The sequence below is a fragment of the Manacus vitellinus genome, unplaced genomic scaffold (genome assembly GCF_001715985.3).
Source record: "Manacus vitellinus isolate BGI_N305 unplaced genomic scaffold, ASM171598v3 scaffold_4_pilon, whole genome shotgun sequence".
Classification (NCBI taxonomy): Eukaryota; Metazoa; Chordata; class Aves; order Passeriformes; family Pipridae; genus Manacus; species Manacus vitellinus.
The window spans coordinates 44,772,408-44,793,271 of NW_021940604.1; the positions used below are offsets into that span (position 1 = coordinate 44,772,408).

General features: G+C 44.9%; 1 protein-coding gene across 3 annotated transcripts in view; it reads left to right on the forward strand.

Annotated features, from left to right (window-relative positions):
- The first annotated feature begins 5,233 nt into the window (after positions 1–5,233).
- The window catches only part of ELOVL5 (ELOVL fatty acid elongase 5), a 40,113-nt gene continuing 24,482 nt past the window's right edge, over positions 5,234–20,864 (forward strand). Inside the window, exon 1 of one of the 3 annotated variants that reach the window (XM_029962681.1) lies at positions 5,234–5,270. The gene's annotated coding sequence lies outside the window, so the exon portion shown is untranslated. Of the gene's footprint in view, positions 5,271–6,115; positions 6,138–8,361; positions 8,527–20,864 lie in introns of those variants that run through there. The other 2 variants (XM_018078005.1, XM_008921274.2) reach the window with 2 other exon arrangements.

Consider the following 20,864-nt stretch of genomic DNA (forward strand, 5'->3'; position numbering starts at 1 on the left):
CCAAAAGCAGGCAGGGAAAGAGAGAGGAGGGCTGGGCTCACAGAGCTCTCTGGGGTCGCAGTAGAGCAGTGGGACAGAGGTGTACCAGGGTGACCTTTACATCCCACTCCCTTCCTGTCACTCTGTAGCCACCAGCAAAAGCCCAGGGCTAAGGTGAGTTGTGTCTTGCACCTCTCCAGGAGGAGAGTTATGATTTGAGTACAGGGTTATAAACAAGACACTACTGATTGCCATTTCTACCGCAAATATTGAAAAAGGGAAGACAGACTGAGGAGGACACATGGGCACTACCCACATGTGTTAACTGAATTAACCTCCAGGTGCCTCTGGGTTAAGTGACCACTTTCTTCATGGCCATTTTGGAACTACCTGGCTCCTTTACTACTTACTTATCAGAAACACCTTGTTATTCTCTGTGCATCTTCTCCCAGCAGCCCCAGCAGTGCTATAGGGGCAAACCAGCTAGTATATAGTGGCTAGATTCCTGGGGATTGTTATTTTCTCAGCTTGGGTCATTAAAGCTTTAGCAGCATTGACAAGGGTGGACATTAATCATGTTTGTCTCTCTGAGATTATGAGCGCACGGTGAGAGAACATACTAACACCAGTGACAGAGAAAATTCCACAATTATTTGGCACGAAACAAAATATTTTGGTCTTGTGGGATACTCTTGGGGTAAATCTGGCTCCTAAAATACACTGCAAGTTTGGTGAGTCAGTGTGGGTTTTCAATTCTATTTAATTATTTGCTTACAGCACTGCACGCTGAGGGGAGATATGAGAGGAAGAGGAAATGCAGAAAAGTAACTGCTGTCAACATAAAATGCATAAAATTGGATTAAAAACATAGGGCTAAAATTTGCTTCCACTCTAGCTTGTGAGAATTTTGCTCTCAATGGCAGAAAGCAAAAAACATTCTCAAAAGTTAACACCAGTTTGTAACATGATTATACCTCAGAACAGAGGGTTAGCGTGTTCACACCAGTTCTGTGCTGGAATCTCAAAATAGCAGTTTCATCCAGTCACTTGCTTCTGAGAGCTGCTAAGGACAACATCGTGAAGAAAACCTTGGTTGGAAGCTTTTTCTATGAAGATCAAGTATTTAAAAGTTAGACAAAGTTGTACAAACAGCATGAAGCATTTGTGGTCTGCACAACAGAAGAAAACACCATATTCAGAAGAGACAGATGCTGAAATTTCAAGCCTGATTCTTTAGTTCACTGATTAAGAAGAACAGTAATCACATCCCACTTATCTCATTGATAAAGAGCATGGAGCTGCCACAGTCAACTTGGATGGATGCCAAGGCAAACCCAGGCAGAACTGAAAAATCCAGTTAAGATGACTGAGTGGTAAATGATGGTTATTTATTCTGTTCAATTTGTTAATTTATTTCTGGAAATAATGGCTTGATTTGTTTCTAATAAAAACAAGGACCTATTCATTACAGCAGGTAGGATTTCTAATAGATTTTTTAAAAAGAAGACAGATTTGGCAGCTCATCCTCAAAAGACCATTTGGGCTCACTTCCCTGGAACACACACTTCCTACCCCTTTATCCAGGCTGATTTCAAACACCATGCTGATGTTTGTTTGGGACTTCTACTCCAAGGTCTTTTGTCCTCCCAGTGCTGTAGCCCTCACTGACTTTTCACCCTACTTTCAGTTGTTCCAGCTGTTCACCTCCTACCATACTCTCAAACACTAGCATCTAACCTCTTTCCTTTGATTACCATTGATTTAGTGAGGATAATCCTGTCTGCTGAGGTCTCTGTCACCTCTGCTGCTGCTGCCTAGACTGAGTCACTTAGAACTCAACTTGCCACAGTGCTGAGATTCTGCCTCTTCTCTCTCAAAAGGCAGGATTATAATAGTCATGAGACACAAGTAAAAATTAAATGCAAGATATAACTTATGTTATAACTTATAACTTATCTGCCCCAGCAATCCTTCTGTCTAAATCTCTAATAATGTTTAATTTGTCCTTTTCTGAACCCCAGCCTCATTGATTGCACTCAGATAACGAGGTCTCTGAAGCCCATCCTGAGCAAATATACCAGCAGCAATTACATCAGTGCTCGGTTAATAGGTCAATGGCAATGTCTTCACTCCTGGCAAACCTGCAGGTGCTCCAAGAGGACAGGGATGATGTTGGGACTGAGTACATCTGCAGCCCAAAATGACACTGGTCAGCTCCTATCCCTCATTAAATGCTAAACGTTTAGCGCCAAAACATTTGGTATTGTTTGCTTAGTTGTCCCAAATGTGTAATTCTGAAATGACATTTCCCATTATGTGATATTGCTTTTGTTCTCTTACTGATAACAGCATGAGCACTCTGGGGAGGCCAAGAAGTAGAAGAACCAGCAGCCCAGCAGGTGGGCAGGGAGTCTCATGCTGGAGCTGGGCTGGCAAGGCCAAAACTCCCCCCAGCCTCATCCTTTCCCCCATCAGCAGCTGTGTCTTACTTCTCCAGTGCCAGCTGCTTGACACCCTGGGCATACAGAGCCTCACTAAAACCCCACCAATCAAGTGAGAAAAGCAAGCTCCACAATGAAGGGAGACACAGCAGACATGTACCAGCCTCTGGTGGGCTTGGGGCACACTCCCCTTACTGTGGGACATAGCATGGGGACCAGGAAGCAGCACATCCGTCTCCCAAACAGGGTGCTGCTCACTCCTCACCTACTACCAGCCTTTCTCTGCCTACACTCCCTATGTCCTGCTCCATGCCTTTTTTTGCATCTTAAGTTCTTATTTTTTATGTTTAAACAGACAGATTGAGTCTTAATTATTTAAGCACCTTCCAGATTTAGAAAGTCATTTTGGCTGTGAAAGAAACACTCAGTGCAATCATCTCTCATCAATAAACCATGCAAACAAATGTGTAAAGGAACTTTATTTAACACATTGAAAAGTGTTTTAAAGTGTGAAAGATGTGAAAAGACCTAATGGCTGTGATGTTTCAGTGAGGTCAGGACATTTTAGCTCAAGTGAGAAAAAATGGAGCTTGTGCCTTATTCCACTAATTTCACTAAGACCAAGATGGCTTGACTTCCAAAACAATCTTGGGCAAAAGGCTTCCAGAAAGGCAAACTCACTTGAGAGTTGTGTTGGTTTTCACAATTTTTTGCTGTTTTTTTTTCCATAAAGTGTTAAAACACACAGGCAAGGACGGTTGTGAGTGCTCACACCTTACTGAAAAGTGCTACAAAGCCTCAAATCACAGACACACAAGGCATACAAAGGTTTGGTTTGGGGTTTAAAACAAAAAGGGGGGGGGGGAAGCAGGCACAGCATCGCCAGTCGCTTGAGGGAGGGGATTGTCCCACTCTGCTCTGCGGCCTCACCTTGAATATTGTGTGCACTTCTGGTCATCACAATATAAGAAAGATATTAAGCCATTAGAGAGTGTCCAAAGGAGGGCAACAAAGATGGTGAAGGGCCTGGAGGGGAAGCTGTATGAGGAGCGGCTGAGGTCACTTGGTCTGTTCAGCCTGGGAGAAGAGGAGACTGAGGGGAGACCTCTTGCAATTACCACTTCCTCATGAGGGGAAGAGGAGGGGCAGGCACTGATCTCTTCTCAGGGGTAACCAGTGACAGAAGCCAAGGGAATGGCCAGAAGTTGTGTCAGGGGAGGTTTAGGTTGGAAATTAGAAAAAGGTTCTTCCCCCAGAGGGTGGTTGGGCACTGGAACAGGCTCCCCAGGGAAGTGGTCACAGCACCAAGGCTGACAGAGTTCAAGAAGTATTTGGATGATACTCTCAGGCACATGGTGTGACTCTGGGGGATGGTCCTGTGCAGGGCCAGGAGCTCGCCCTTGATGATCCTCGTGAGTCCCTTCCAATTCAGCATATTTCATCATTCTTTGAAAAAGCTCCAACACAAACCAAACAGCATTCTTATTAACATCTTACTCTAATAAAGAAATAAGATTGAAGAACTATGGCATAGCCTCGATGTCTACTTAAGGAGCTTAAGGAAGATCATTTCTGATTCCACTGGGAAACACACTGTGTTATTGTGTTGCCCATTTACAGCCCAGCATGATGCTGGGGGACTCTTTGTACACTGAGCTTTGACCAGGTGAGGTGAGGTTGCAATGCGCTGCTTCAGCTAAATGATCATGGACATGGGACCAGTGCATTACTACTCCAAGAAGGGTACTGGACATTGGGCTGGCATAGCTAGTCCTAATGGCTTCACCTATGTGCCTTCTATAGCCATGAGAAAGCTTCAAGAAACCTTTTTTGCTCCAGCTTTCTAAAACTGCTAACTGCTTCCCATGGAGTGCAGAAACTTGATCCTAAATAAACCCCATGCAAATTGCTGCTTGACTCCTCTTCTTTGCAAAGCAAAGCTGCTCTGTATTTATGTCACATTTTCATTTAATTAGCAGAGATGGAACAAACTCTTGGGGGTGGAAAAAATTAAAATGTCACGTTTCGCCATGAGAGAGGGAAAGAAACAGACTACTTTCTTCCTGTTGGCGACACTAATGCCAAGGCACCCTCGCTAATGCCCCATTAGGGCCTCTTGGAGGTAATGAAGTGTCTGGAGAGGGTGAACGGGACTATTCTGCCTTTGCTGAGCATCCCAGCCACTGGAGAGGAGCCAAAGAGGATGCTTTGACATTCCTTCCTCAGACATCCGACACCGTGGGGACAGGCTTAACATACGCATGTAAATTACACAACAAAACTAGTGGGTTTATAATAGGACCAAATTAAAATCCTACCTAGTTACTGCAGCCAGAGCTTACATTTGAAAACGCTGTAACGCTGCAAAGCCCATTACTTCAAAACACAGGAAACACATCAACTGTGATCTGCCTGGGGCCTTTAATGTAGGCCTGCTGCTCACTCATTAGGATAGTCTTTAATTACACGGTCCCATATCGTTTTTCACAGGGGTCCCCTTGCCTCCATGGCCTGGGCTGGAAGCCCTCCCGGCCCGAGGGAACCGCTCGCTGTTCCATGCAAGGTCCCGACTTGTTGGACGGACCCAGAAGCCGGTCCCTCAGCGCGGCAACCCCGCCACGGAAGCCGGCTCCGACCCTCCTCCCGGCCGCCGCACCGTGGACGTCATATAGCGCCTCGGCCGCCGGCCGTGCGCCCCGCCGCCACTCTGACGTCAACGTCAGCCCCGCCGCCCGGGGGCGGAGGGGGCCCCCCCGCGCCCGCCCCGGCCCCGGCCCGCCCCCGCGCGCCGCAGCGGGAGCAGACCGGGCCGGTGCCGCCCCGCCCGCCCCCAGCGCCGCCGCCAGCGCCAGTAGCCGTCGTCCGCGGCGGCAGGAGGCAGCGCCGGGCTCCCCGCCCCGCCGGCGGATGCGGCGCGGCCTCCCGGGCCCGCCGGGAGGATGCGGAGGACGAGGGGCGGTTGTCGGGCGCGGGGCCGCGGGCGGGCGGGGTGGGGCCGCCTCCGCGGGGCGCGCAACAAGGCGGCGGCAGCGTCCGGCCGGAAGTGGAGCGTGAGGGCTCGGCGGCCGGCGGTAGCGCGGCTTTGCGGCCGGGACGGGGCGGCGGTGGCGGCGGGCCGGGGAGGAGGGACGGGGGCGAAGGGCCGGGGCCTCTCGCGGGAGCGTCTTCCCCCGGTGTTATTCGACAGCATGGATGGCCAATCCCGCATTGCCATGGATACTGCATCCCGGGCGGCGGCAGCGCCTTCCGCCGTGCGGGGCAACGGGGCGGGGAGGAATAACGGGCAGGAAGGGAGGAGACCCCGCACCTCAGTCCCCGCCGTCGGCTGTGGGCTCCTCCTCGGGGAGCTCGGGGAGACCTGAGCGCTACCACGGCTCCAGATAGAACGCCTGATCCGTTTTCTCCGGCGTGGCGGGGGTGCGAGGTGTGCATCCGCAGCCCGGCCTCGCTGAGGGAGCCGCTGCCGGCGGGGGGAGCGGGCGGCGCGGAGCAGCCCGGCACAGAGGGGCAGGGTGTCAGCGGAAGGGCTTGTCGGGCTCGGAAGGGAAGAATCCTTCTTCTCCTGCTTCTTCTTCCCTGAGCTCTTGCCCAGCGCCCCTGACCGCGTTGCTGGTTTAGGACTGGAGCCGCCGGCACGGTGGTTCCCGGGTCTGTGTGTGGAACGGGGCACACGCCGCGCTAAACCCGCGCCGTGGAGACGTGCGGTGCTTCCGAAAGGTGCCGGCCCGTTTGAAAATCTAGATGCTTAAAGGGTAAAAGCATTACGAAATGAGCGGAAAATGAAGGGCAAGCGATAGAAATGTGTCAGTATGTCAGATGCCTGTGCGGGGACTTTCTTAAAAACTTTATGACTTTGCTTCTATCTTTTCCATCTCCTGGAAGCCCTCGGGCACTCGCAGCGTTAGAAGTCGGCAGTGCTCGGGGTTATGCGAAGTATTGTCTTGGGCATTTGATAAGTGTTTTCTCCTTCCTTGCCTGCGCTTGCTGCTTTTCTGCCCTCACTCCCTTCCCCTGATTCCCAAGGATGCAGCCGCTGAGGATCTGACTCCAGAGAGATTTCCGGCACTAATCTGTGCTCTGAGTCCGCAGACAAAAGGCCAGTTTTGCAGACCTGGGCAGGAATAGTAGCACCTTGGCTTGATCAGCAAAAAGGGCTCCTGGCAGATGACAAGAGGCGTTTCTCCCTCCGGCAGCTGGGTGCAGTGCCTGCTCCGTGTCCCAGCCACGGCTGAACGGCAGTGCCCCGTACGGCTCATTTGTATTCTCAGTGCTTTGAGTGATCTCTGATGCTGTGGGATTCAGTGCCATGGCAGAGCACTCGTGGCTGTGAGGAAAAATGCCAGCAAAGAGCTCAGCCGGCTGCCAGCGATGGTGAGGGAGAACAGGGCAGGGGCATGGCTGCAGTTGGGATGCTTCCGATCAGGAAGTCTGCGAAATCGCTCTGTGCAAATGGAAACACGCCCTGCAGCTGAAACCAGAGGAGGACAAGCGTGCAGGCGTCTCCCGTGGCGGCACAGCCTTTCGCCAGAGTTTTGGGCCAGGTTGCTTCCAGGGTGAGGTTATCTCTGCCAGAGCAGCTCCCTGCCAGGGGGCTGCGTGCCTGCCTTAAACCGCCGGCTTAAATTATCGTCGGTGGCCGCGGCTGGGTGGAGGGTTTTGCAGTTGTGAAGTTGTTGTAGGTGCCGGCTGACAGTGCTGCTGCATCAATATTAAACTGCTAGCATAGAAGGAGGAGATTTATTTGGTTTTAATAAGAACTTGTGAATAACACTGAGGAGCTTTGCGATATATTTAACCCTAAACCTTTCTTGTTCGTTCCATGCAGTCGCAGCCTGAGATTTTTCTTTGCTGTTAAAATACTCCATAGCTAGAGATAAGTACTGGTGCAGTCTCACCTCTGCTAACAGCAGTGGAAGCTGTGTCAGGGAGAGTAAGCCTGTGGCACACGTGATCGTCTGATACTGTTGAGCAATAAAAGCTGGAGGTTTTTATGAAAGTATTCATGTATTTAGGTTGCATTAGACATAGTCTGTTTTTAGAGCAGCAAGTAGCCAAGGCATGTACTCTGCCTGGGGGGAGGTGTACTTGCAAACACAGAGGGAGGATTTCATGGGAAAACTTGTGGGACCTGGAGATGGCTAGGGTCAGCTGGGTGGGGATCCCTCCTTAGCTTTCTGTGAACTGAGGAGCAAATAAAAAGGACCACTGTGCTGAGTTTGCTGAAGTTAAGAGTGGGTTTGCCCTTGAGGATGCTGCCAGTTGACATGGGTCGAGAGCACTAAAAGACATGCCTGAATTTTGCTTGATTTTACTGAATTTATTACAAGGCACACATTATATATGTCATATATACTGGAAGCCCTGCTTTGTGCTTTTTATATTCTGCATTCAAATGCAACCAGAGAGAGCAGCAGCGAAATGAATATGCAGTGTGGCTTTGTCTTGCAAGCTGGGGAAGAGTCTGGCTGATGGTCTTCATGCCTCGCTCTGCTTTTTAAAAAGCAATTGCACTTTTTGTGAGTTAGTGCCTCTTAAATAGCAACAGCTGATCAGATGAAGTATCTTTGACTAAAACTCATGCATACTTGGTACTTAAATACAGCATCATTAATGCTACTTAGTTTATGTGCTGTCTGACCAGTCTCTGGGTTTACTCATTGCAGTATTTTTAGTAAGTTGATGTTCTTGCATTTCTCAGCAAATATTCTTCTTGTTACATTCCTTGTATTTTGTAGAGCCAGAATTGAAATAAAATATTTTGAATTCTCTGGTCTAATCTCTTCTTTCCCTGTTAACCTTCTTTTTGTGTTGTTTACAAGAGGAATTAAAGAAGATAAGCTTAACAGAACTAAAAAATGTAAATTGGAAATAATACTGTAAATCTGTCAGGCCTCTGAACAGTTCCTTTAATTGTTCGTTCTTTTGTAACTTGCTAGGAGCAGGTTTTTGGAAATATGTTTGAAGACTCAGATTTTTGGGAATGATGGTGGAACTGACAGTATTTTAGGATTTCAGGCTGACCTGGTGCTTGAGTCCAGTGGCCACAGATGGAAAGCTCAGTGCTGAGCATGATCCAGAGCTGCCCCCTTCGGAAAGCATATTCTTTGTAAGTGACATTCAGTTGGTAATTGGTTAAATGCTCTCAAGTACTGAGCTGACCTCATTCCTTTACCTTCCTCATTTTTGGGGCAGTAAACATTGCAACATCAAAAGCTTCTGTTTCTGCTGAGCTCAGAAAAAAAAAGCCCGTACAGAGCACAAGGTTAAAATACTCGTCTTCTGCCTTCTGGTGGTTCTCAGCAGCCCTCACTCAGTGGCAGATAAAGCAAATCTCCCAGTTAATACTGTCTGCATCCCACCTGAGACAACTTTTTGGGAGAGGAACAGCAATTGCCTACAGTAGTGCCTTGTTAAAACAGTGTCATGCCTCTGTGTACTGTTGTGCCCTCTGTCCCTCTTGGAGCTAGTGCTAGAAGGATGTCACCAAGGGATGTTCATGCAACAGGCAGGGCAGGAGCAGTGTGGTGGTGCAGGGCGGTGGGGGGGTGGGCTCAGCACCACTTTAGGTGTCACCTTGCCACCGGCATGGGAGGGGGCTTAGTCAGCGTTCTGGATCTGGGGTTCCTGCCATAGCAGCAGGAAGACAGAGCCCCCATGCTGTGCACAGAGTTGTCTCCTGGGACAGGTCATGCCAGAAAGGCCCTTTTGGACTGGGAAAGCCTTTTGGAGCAAATGGGGTTTATTCCAGATATGGAGGGTTTGTTCTCTGACTTCGAATGAAGAGAGACAGGGGTGTTTTTTCATTGCTGAAGAGCAGAGCCACAAATACCTCTACCTCTTATATCTTGGCATGTTGTTTTACTCCTGCGAGTGGCATGCTGTCTTAAAATGAGTTGCAAGCAAAATGTTGAATTCTCACAGCTACTAAAGCTCTATTTAGTGTTGGTAGCTCTTCATATACTTTGTGAAGGCATGTATAGGTAATGATGCTGTTTACTATAACCTCCACTGCATAACTGAACAACTTGTTTGTTTTGTCCTCTTAATCCTCTTTCTTTGCCTTCTTTCATTGCCGTGTCTTGAACTGGTCATGTAGGGGTGAGATCTATGAAACTGTTCAGACATAGGAATACTTTGGGACCAGTTGCCTCAATTCTTTGCAGTAATGCTTTTGTTTTCTTCTTTTTATAATGTACAAAATTATGTTCTTCCAGGATGGAGCATAAGCTTTTCAAAGCTGTTTGACTACATAATAGGCTGAAGAAACTGATGCTTTCTGCATGACAGTCAGAGCACACTGCTCCATATGCATCCAGACACTTCACAAAACTGACAATAATCCTTGTAATCTGTAGCTGTTTTGTCATAGTAATATAGTTGCTAATTTGTGATTCTTAAATGTGTTAAAAACGCAAAAGAACCCTGCAATCCAAATGGTTTATGCACGCTAGCATTGGAAATGCTTTTTCCTTTAAATGGAAGAACACCCACAAGGACAAATAAAAAGGGTAATCAATGAATTACATAGAAATTGGTTTGTTTAAAAACTTATTTCCAGGTCAGATTGCTTTGCTATGACCTTTCCTAAGACTGTTTAAATTTGGTAATGCAGCAATACAAGGGCATTGCTTAGGCTGACATCCCTGCAGTTTGTAAGTGCTGACTGGTAAAAGTGATTTATATCTGGGTTCCTGAGGGCACTGAAACCTGTCCCCATTATCCAACAGAACAGCAGTTAGATCTCTGTTTGGTAGAGGTAATGCAAACAGTGATGTGAATTGATTTTTTGATTGACAAATCAAATAAGTGCTACCTCTGATCTTACTGTGGGAATAACTTGTAGAGTTGTTGACTGTGTACAGATCCTTAGATCTATTAATTGAAATTAATCTCCTGAAATTTATTGCCTTGATTTCTCTGTTTTGGTGTTTAGGACACATTATCTTACAAGGTAAATAAGAGCACAAGAGCAAACTTGTCTGAAGTATGTCCTCAGTAAATGCTTTCCTGCTATATTGGATGCGTTGGAGAATTACTTAATTTCCTTGGTGAAGTTAACTCGTGTGAAACACAAAGCCGTGTGCATTTAGAAAGCACAGGGCCAGTCAACTAAACTCCCTCACCAGGTGTAGAGATTTTAGAGATGCATGCTGCTAAGTGCAGTTGTTGCTTCTCCATGAGCAAATGAATCACACTACCTGCACTGATCTCAGTGCTGCAAATTAAGAGTTGGCCTCAGCACCCCATTGCATCTGGGTATTTTTCATGCCCTTATTAAAGGATTATTATCTGTAGAGGTTGTGCTTCATTAATGGTAACCTTGTTAATGACCTGCTCTACTGAGCAGGTAGAAATATAAAAACATTTCATGAACTTGTATTTATGCTCAAGTTGTCTGGATTTAATTGACCTCCATGTCAAAACATACTGAACATTTGCCTGCCAAGTGATGCTTTGGGCGATGACTAAATGTGCTGAGTTGCACTAACATTTACAGGAGATAAAACTTGGTTGTGCAAGGCTACAGCAAACATGGAATAAAACTTTTTTCTACATTTTCAAATTCTGCCTTGCTCTTTGATCTTCTCATAACTCTACCCCTTGAGACACTGGGTCAGTGATTTGAACAAAGTGACTGTTCCTCTTCTGTTATCGCCTGAAAGCGCTCCTCTCCCTCTGTGACCTTGAGAAAACTGTTTCTCCTCCTGCCAGTTGCCTTTGCAGTCACTGGAGGGTAATTGCTTTCTTCCTCTGTGCATGTTCAGGCTCCCTGCTGTAAAACATATGCTTGAGTTCAAAAAGGAAGTAGTCTTGATTTCAGGTAGCACTCCAGCTTTTATGCTTGCCGAATGGACCGTTTTGATTGGTGTCATCCTTAAGGATGTTACTGGTGTTAAACAAAAACTATCAAGTATTAATTTGCAGAATAATGTGGTTTAGCTTATTAAACCAAGTAATACACCTCAAAATGTCTTATGGTCTTAGGCCGTATGGTTAGTTAGTTAGTTCGTAAGCAGGCACATTTGCATTGCTGCCTTTTTTTCTTTTGTTCTTTTTTTCCCCCCTCCCTTTACCTTTATGCCTTCTCCCCTTGGATGCTGTACATTTAGGGTTTGGAGCAGATCATAACTTGGTGGAGGAGCAGCTCCTCTCCCTCTGCTGTTAAACCATGGCATCCATATTCAAACAGAGATCTTGAAGCTCTTAAAAACGAACAAAAGAAATCTACTCTCACATTTGCCATTACTGTATCAATTGTCAGCACAGTGGTCCAAACATAGAGGTCTAGTTCTTGAGCCAGTCCTGTGTCCTCTTCTTTGCTTAAGTTGATGACTTGGGAAACTATAGGCCTTTATACCTTAATCTATATAGGCTTCCCCTTAGATGTGCTATTTTTATGCACATAATTGAATCAGAAAGCTTCTGTTAACCTTTTCCTGAAGGAATATTTCCTGCTCTGAGGTTGATTTTAAAAATACTGGTATTTTGAATCATCATTTTGAGAATCGTCTCCTTGCCAAACAGTAGGGAGACCCTTTGACTTCAATAACAATAATTAAACCTTTAACCAGTTAGGAGGATGACATTCTCCAATGTTTAACATTGCCCTACCCTTTAGAAATAGAAACTTGAGAAAGCTTTTCTCTTGTTGAAGTTCAAGTGGCACATGTTACTTTGAGTGCACGGCATGTGTGCTTACCAGAAAGCATCTCCAGGTTCAGTTTATTCATGTGGCTACTTGCATGCTTTTGGGCAAGAACTCCTGTGGTGGCTGCAGGACAGTGTTGGTAGAGGCACACGGATTGGGATTTGCCTTTGAAGGACACAATGCTAGTTGTGCTTGCATTTTTATGTGTATATATTTGTGGACTGCAGGGTAGCACTTGCTTATGGTGAGTGTTTGGTTGTGGTTTGGTGGTTCATTTCTCTTTTGCAGTACTGGCATGGAGAGGTTGGTTTTAGCTGATCACAGACCCTGCGAATTGGTGCAAACCCTCAGCTGGTTGTCCTAAATTAGGGTCATGAAGCCTCATTAATGGAGAAAATACCTGCACTTGTAATGCGGTGCAGAATGTTCTTTTTTTATTAACATATGTGATATACTGTCAGAAAATAAGCTGCCAGTCCAGCAGGCCTTGTTACTGATGGATTTTTCTCTCCCTCTGTAACAGACCTAAGCAGAAAAGCCTCTTGCAAAAGATTTGAGCAGATTTTTTCATATTTTATTGAATTCTGGCTTATGTGCCACCCACAAGGCACAGTTTAGATCATGGTTGCTACTGCAGCCCCCTGTTGGTCTGGCTGTAGAAGCAATGGCTGGGCTTGCCCAGTGCCAGCCACCAGACTCAGCTGTGGACTGGGAAGTTTTGGGTGAGTGTTCCCATAACCTTCTGCAAGAGGTTGAAATACAGTGTAAGGGCTGGAGGAAAACATGACTGCAAGGGAACAACCCCAGCAATATATAGGGTGGCAGACCCATTACGTAGGGGCTGAGAGAGACAGCACCACGTCAGTCAGGAGTACTGCATTTGTCTGTTCAATTACAAATGAGGAGAAAACAGTAATAGTAATACAGGTAGTGACAGAAAGGCCACTGTGTTCCAGTGTAGATCATTGCCCTGAGTGCATGAGTTGCTGCTGCTGCCTCTACTTGTTTATAGGTAAAAATTGTGCATGGCCATAAAGCATTTTTATAGTCGATAATGTCAGACCACTTGTCATGTTAGTTTAAATAGTAGTAGCTCTATGTCCTGGTTTCAGCTGGAATAGAGTTAATTTTCTTCCTAGTAGCTGGGTACAGTGGTGTGTTTTGGATTTAGTATGAAAACAATGTTAACACACTGATGTTTTAGGTGTAGGAGTTACTCTAAATGTCCCATGCTCTGCCAGTGAGTGGGTACACAAGAAGCCGGGAGGGAGCGCAGCCTGGACAGCTGACCCGAAGGAATATTTCATACCAGAGAGTGTCATGCCCAGTACATGAACTGGGGGGAATTGGCTGGGAGGTTCTGATTGCTGCTTGGGGGACTGGCTCAGCATCAGTCAGAGGTTGGTTTCTTACTTGGGTTTTATTCCTCCCTCTCTCTTTCTGTTATCTTCGTTTCCATCATCATCGTTAGTGGTGGTGGTGCTGTGCTGGTGCTGTGGTTTTTGTTGTTGTTTTGTTGTTGTGATGGTAATGATGAAGATGATTAACTTAAGTACAGTTTAATAAATGAACTAACCTCAACCCACAAGGCTTTACCTTTTTCTGGTTCTGTCCCCATCCCACTAGGTCTGCATAGGGGTGAGCAAGTGGCTGGAGGATATTAGTTGCCAGGTAGAGTCAAACCATGGCACTCTGTCCTCTGGTTTTGCAGCCTTCATTAAGTTCCAAGTAATTCTCCAAAGGCCATACTCGATCCACCTTTACTTGATGGGTTCCCGGAAGCTCTAACTTCCCTACCTTTTTTTTTTTAGCTCTTTCAAAACCGCCATCATCTCCCTTTGAAGCACACAAAGGCAGGCTGCAAGTCTGGCCGTGCCTTGCAGAACAAATATAATATCCTTTGGTACTTCTTTGTATTGATTTCTTGTTCTATCACCACTGCTGAGTGGCTCACATTACGGTACAGAAAGGACTGCTAATGTTGTTTTCAGAGGTTTTTCTTGTATTTTTTTAAATCTTCTTAATTGACTCATTCCTTCTAAATTCAGTGCTGAACTTGTTTAGGTCAAATATACAAATTTAAACTCAAGTTGAATAATTACAGAGCTATAATGAATTTGAGTTTTGCAGACAATGTTTCTTGGTTTCACAAAACATATCAGGCTCACACAATGCACCAATGCAGGCATCAGTTGTATATAGCACATTGCAATTTTCTAAGCGTTTGTGGAGTTTGACTTTGTGTCTTAAAATACACATTTACAAAGCTGGTAAAATACAGATTTGAGTCCTCAAGGATGTACTTGGTGAGAACACGTGGATGTATCCAGGTTTTAACCACCGTTTACAGTGTATGAAAAATGATCATGTTGGAGTGAGTGCTTTATTTACATCCTGTAGTGCTGTGTTGCCTCCAATATGGCCTTGGGAGGAGATGACTGTCTTTGAAGCTGCAGTGACAGGGGCTGTGAGTTGCCACTTGCATGTGTGAAGGAGCTTACAATGAAGTTAAGAAGTTTTCCACCCCTCTCCTCACTTTGTTTTTCCTTGCTGCTCCTTTTCACACTTTCATGTTTCTGTTTGCATCTATTTTTCAGGCTTTGCTTTTTAAAAATCTTACTCATCCAATGCTCTGGGAGGTTGTTTTGCAGAACAGAGGGGCAGGGATGGGTTTTGTCCTGAGCCAGTCAAGAAGCCCTAATCAGCCATTGGAGGCTCTTGACACCTCCTCTTCTGGCAGGCAGCATCATTGCCCTTCCCAATTCCCACCTAAGCTGTCAGTCCTTAATGTGAGAGAAGAATGTTAACAAAATCTGGGAGTTTGGTGGTTTGTTTTTATTTCTTCTCCTATCCCTCCACCACATACCAGTTCCTGTGTGGGGATTTGAGCTTGAGCATTTAGCTTCCCTGGTCCAGAATAACAGATCTCTTTAAATGAAGAGTCCCTTTGCTGCTGTTTATTTTAGAGATGACACATCTGTGTGGAGGGCTTGTATTACAGGGAGATAAAAACGTTGTGGAATAACCTGCAATCACTGGAATTGCCTTTGATACTTGAAAAATTGGTTCATGGAAGAGTTTTTTGCACAAAGTCATGTTTTGCTTTTAGCATACAGTAAAAAAGAGCTGTGGTGGTGGTGAGATTTCAGAGGAAAGCTTTCAGAGCTCTGCCAACATGAATAAGCAGTTTGATTGTCTGAAGCATTATTTTGTATCCTACACAATCTGTACAAAACATGTATGAAATAGGTGCATTCAGAATATAAAAGTTTGGGTTTACCCGCTAAGCAACTTTTAATATGTTGTCACCTTTATAATTATTGTGCATAGTCTTACTATAGAGATTAAAGAGCTTGTCTTTTGCCTAGTGTTTAAAGAGTTGCTTTACAAGTGTGCTGATGAAACACTTCTTAATTCTGTCCTATCTTTCACTCCTGACAAAATATGAGCATTCATAAAATAACACTCTAAGTTAGGTTTTCACTTTGCTGCAATGAACATAGTAATGGAAAAAGTTTTATTTTCCGTGTTTAAATCACTATCTAGTTTCATAGCAATGTGTTTTTCTCATAGAACAAATTTAATTAGAAGCTTTGGGAATTAAGTAAAAAATGTTTGGTATTATCAGAAAATCAAACTTCCTGTTGAAATTTGTTCTTGGACTGCTGTGCTCAAGATATGTCTCAAATCACTAGTAAGGTTGTTGTTTGTTGTTTCTTAAAGTGTAACGTGCTGTAAGGCTGAGAATTAAAAGGGGTTCTTCCCCTCTGTCCTCAAGGCCCTCAACTGCAGGCTGGCCAGTGTGTAGTAAGAGTTTTTGGCTGTATTCACTGTCTGTTTAACTTTGTATTTCAGTCTTTTTCTGTGTATCTATTTTTGTTAGCTCTGTTTCTATTGGAATAGTTTTGTTTTGTTTAGACTTAATAAAACATTCATGTTACCTTTTTTTTTTGAAAAAGAACCCAATCTGTTGTTGATCTCTGTCTGTTGGGTTCTCTCAATGGTTAACCTTCTTCTCCTGTCCCTTCTTCCTCTTTCCTTTTTACATCTGACCTGCCTTGATATTTCAGGGCTGGGGGCTTTTTTTATTGTTTGCTTTTTACAGTGCAATAATCTACCAGTTCATGCTGCTACAATTACATTTAAGAAATCTCTGTAAGTTAGCTTTGACATATGCTGTATGATCTTTTGTTATTTCATTTTATATTTTTTCTGCAATTCTTGTACTTTTCACTAGTACCGTTCCTTTATGTTAAATGATGCTTGTGCATTGCATTTTGGTTTGGCCTTTTCTTAATAGCTTTTTAGAATTCTGCTTTAAAGAGTCTACGTCTTCCTTCTTGTCTACCTGTTTTATTTACCTTTCTTTTTGCTTTGGTTCCTTGCTGGGTGCAATACGATGACTTTGCTCAGCTTCACTCAGGTAAGACCTCTTTGTCACCTTCATGCCTGCCTTGTGCCATTGCTTCTCCTGTAGTAAATCAGGAGGTGGGATGGACCCAGCTGAAAGCTGATCTTCTTGCCTGGTTGGTTTCTTTTGGGCTGCCTCAGTTTTTCCAGGTTCCCTCCACCCAGGCAGGGTGGAGAGTAGGGAAGGAATGAAAGCAGCAGTGTCAGATCTGTTCTTGGTTGCTCCTGGTCACCCCACACGCCCTAGGTATGGTTTTATAGCTATGGACCAGGTTGAATGGAGAAGTTAGGGCAAGGGTGAGGTGATGTGGTGGCTGTTAGCCTGAGGGTTCCTGATGGGTGTGAGCGGACACCGCAACCGGAGTGAATAGGAAAAATGCCGGGTGGATGGAGATTATCTTTAGGAATGAGTAAATTGCTGCAGATGTTTAAGAGACTTTGCACAAGCAGCAGGGGAGAGGAGGCATATCTGGTGCCCCCTTTTCCAGGGGACTGCTGCCCTGAGGAGGACTGGATAGTTGCAGGGTTGTGGAGGAAACATGTTGCCTGCTGTTTGTGTGGATATCGGTTTATCCCTGTATTTAAAGCAGATATATTACATCAAATTACAGTACTGACCCTACTTTTGCTCCAGTGCTTTTGAATGTATTAAACAAATGTAGTAAAACCTTCTGCACCTTGGTGCTGGAGCTGGGGGTTCAGTCTAGCTGTGTTTTTCCATGGAACAGATTTTAATGGCTGCAGAGTTTCCACTACACCATGAATTTGTTGCCTCTTATTGAAAGAAGAGTGGCTAAACTTTGGAGGAAAGGGACTTGTTTTCCTGGAATTCACTGTCTGACTTCTGCAGATAACTGAATCTTTTATGTTATGAGCTTGCAGAAAACAGTTTGGAAGTTGCTGTTAATTAAGTTCTGCTGCTATTTAAAGTTCATAGAAAGAATTTGTGATAAGATCATGTCAAGCTTTACCGTTACAGTATTTCCTTTTAATTGGTTGGTTGGTCTTTCTGCCCTTAAAACAAAAAGTAAAATATAATAAACTGCAGTACTTGCCTCCTGGAGCAGGGTCTTCTGATGAAGTGACATTTAGGAAAGTGCTGCCAAAGTCAAACCACGGAAATGTACAGGCAGAAATACTTTCTTTTCTAATGACTCCAGGTGTCAGTCCTCTTTTTCAGGGACCCTTGTAACAGCAATAATTTGGCACCCCAATATTTGCTGATTCTTGGCAGAAACTGGTTTGGTGTGGGTCTGGTGCAGGCAAGGATGTTCAGCTCCTCAGGACCCACCAGGCTTTTCAGCCCTGAGCTTCTGTAACAGAAATGCGGCTGCATGGTTTTGGCAACCATTTGTTTACAGATGTGCAAAGTGTTGTACAAGAAGGGAAAGGTGGAGGAGAATGATCTGCATCTGTAAGGAATCTCCTTTCTCATTGTTTTCTGTCCCTATGCCAGAACCTGATATCTTAACTTTCAATACGCCTTATGAGTCCTGGGCAGGAACAGGGTCAAAATCTTGCCTTACAGAGTGTTGACACCTTTATCCTTTGGAAAGGAGATTGGATTTTAAAGGCAGTTGATTTTCTGAATGATTTGCCTATTATTTCTACACTGTTTCAAAGGCAGGGGTGCCTAGTGGGAGGGTTTTGTCCTGAGCAGCATGATGCCATGGCATAACACTTGTACCTGAAGTAATTTTTTTTTGGTCTTAATTCTCAGAATGGCGGGAAAAGGAACACTTTTTGTACCTATTTCTGTTTAAATCTAGCCATCATCAGGAGTAGTCAGCATGGATTCACCAAGGAAAAATCAAGCTTGACCAGTCTGATAGCCTTCTATGATGACATGGCAAGATGGGTCGGTGAGGGGAGAGCAGTGGATGTTATCTACCTTGACTTCAGCAAGGCTTTTGACACTGTCTCCCATTATATCTTCATAGGTAAGCTCAGGAAATGTGAGTTAGAGGAATAGACAGTGAGGTGGATCAAGAACTGTATGAATGGCAGAGCTCAGAGGGTCGTGATCAGCGGAGTATAACCCAATAGGAGTCGTGTAGTCAGTGGCATTCTCCAGGGATCAGGGTCCAGTCTTATTCAATTTGTTTATTAACGACCTGGATGAAGGGTTAAAATGTACCCACATGAACCTCAAGGACCTTGACAGGCTGGAGAGCTGGGCAGAGGGAAACCTGATGAGGTTCAGCAAGGGCCAGTGTAGGGTACTGCACTTGGGGAGGAATAACCCCAATTACCAGTATGGTTTGGGGGCTGACCTACTAGACAGCAGCTCTGGAGAGAAGGACCCGGGAGTTTTGGTGGATGAGACACTGTCCATGAACTGGCAGTGTGCTCTTGCAGCCAGGAGGGCTAGTGGTATCCTGGAGTGCATCGGGAAGAGCACGGCCAGCAGGTCGAGGGAGGTGATCCTCACCCACTACTCTGCTGTAGTGAGGCTGCATCAGGAGTTCTGGGCTCCTCAGTACAAGAAAAACAAGGAACTGCTGGAGAGGGTCTAGCAGAGGCCACAGAGATGATGAGGGGTCTGGAGTATCTTTCTTATGAGGAGAGACTGGGGGGAGCTCAGAGAGTGTAGCCCAGAAAAGAGAAGACTGAGAGGGAATCTCAGTAATACATATAAATAACTCAAAGGCGGGTGCCAAGAGGCTCGTGCCAGACTCTTTGATGGTGCCCAGCGACAGGACAAGAAACAATGGCCATAAACTAAAACACAAGAAATTTCACCTCAATATGAGGAAGAACTTCTTACACTGAGGATGGCAGAGCACTGGAACAGGCTGCCCAGGAATCTCCCTTTCTGGAGATATTCAAAACCCTCCTGGACGTGTTCCTGTGTCACGTGCTCTGGGTGATCCTGCCTTGGCAGGGGGGTTGGAGGATGCTCTCCGGAGGTCCCTTCCAACCCTAATGATTCTGTGATTCTGTTACTCATACTTGCCTGCCTTTTGTTAGTATTGTTCACTGTGTATGATAGTACAGTCTGGCATGATGTTTAGCATCTTAAAATGAAGGCACCAAGTATTAGTACAGCTGCAGCCATACAGGATGAACTCATCTCATGGGGGTACACCAGGAAAATAGAGAAGTTTCGAAATTGGCTTCTCATAGCATGGCTGGCCATATGACAAAACAGCAGCAAGGCAAGCACACGCATGTACAATTGTCAGTATGCATTTTTTCTTCCTTTAAGTAAAAGTGTAGAAATTCACTTCATTTTTATTGAAGAATGTAACTAACTCAGTGTATTACATGTAATTTTGTGTGTGTTAGGGCCCATCAGAGAATTTCACTCTCATAGCGTTCCAGGTACCACTCCACACACTTTGGAAATACAAGTAAGTACACAAATAAATACTTAACATACTGTTACTTGCCTGAGAGTGACATGTGTGCTTTTTCAGTGTGATCTGGTTTCCAGAACACAAGTGGTCCTTCAAAAGGTATCAGTTACCCACCTGAACACAGGGGTTGTAGTTTCACATCTTAGCAGGGCATCTTAATTAAGGTTTTATGTCACTCTTCTGCCTGTACTAGTCAGATTTGCATGATGTAGCATTACCTTAGGGACTGTCACCCCCAACTTTCATGATCTTCTTCTAATTTCTCCACTTTTTATTGGATTCATGTATCTAGTCAGCATGTGAACCCCAGATAACTTTTTTATAGCTTAACCTTGTTTACTGGATAGCTGCATGCAGGCATATTTTGCTTTGTACAGTGTTTCACACATGCAGAAGAATTTTAAGTACTTTTTTGGATTAGATAGCAGACTGTTGTGTCAAGCTACTAAATGCAAAGAAGATAACCAAGAATTATATATCTGTCCTATACTTCCAGTTTTATTCTTGAGATGTTCCCTGAGTTCAGAGCTCAGTGCAGCAAGATTTTGGCAGAAGGAGGGGGCAAGCTGGTGACAAAGGCTCTATCAGTGCTCAGATTCGGTGCCACAGCTACAGCATGTTGGAGGAAATGAGGGTTCATATGGAGGGACAGTCCCACTTGTAACTCTTTTTTTTTTCCTATTTCTCGCTTTTTAAGTTTTATTACGCAATTATGAGATGTGGGCATTTAAAGAAAAGGTAAATTGAAACTTACTGTCTTGAAGATACACAGTGCTCTTGAACTCTGCTGTTTGTAATGGTCATGCAAGACTGGGCTTCTCCATCCCTTGGTCCTGCTGCTATGTTCTCATCAGCTCTGTTGTTAGAAAATGCAGCCTTTTGACCAAGAAGGCTCATTAAAATAGGCTTTGGGGGCTGTAACTTTATTTTACTCCTGTGGAAGTATAAAGTTGGTTTGAGTGAAGTACACAGACAGAGATTATAGGAGTCCCTTTATTAAAGGGGAGTAGAGTTTTTCAGACTTTC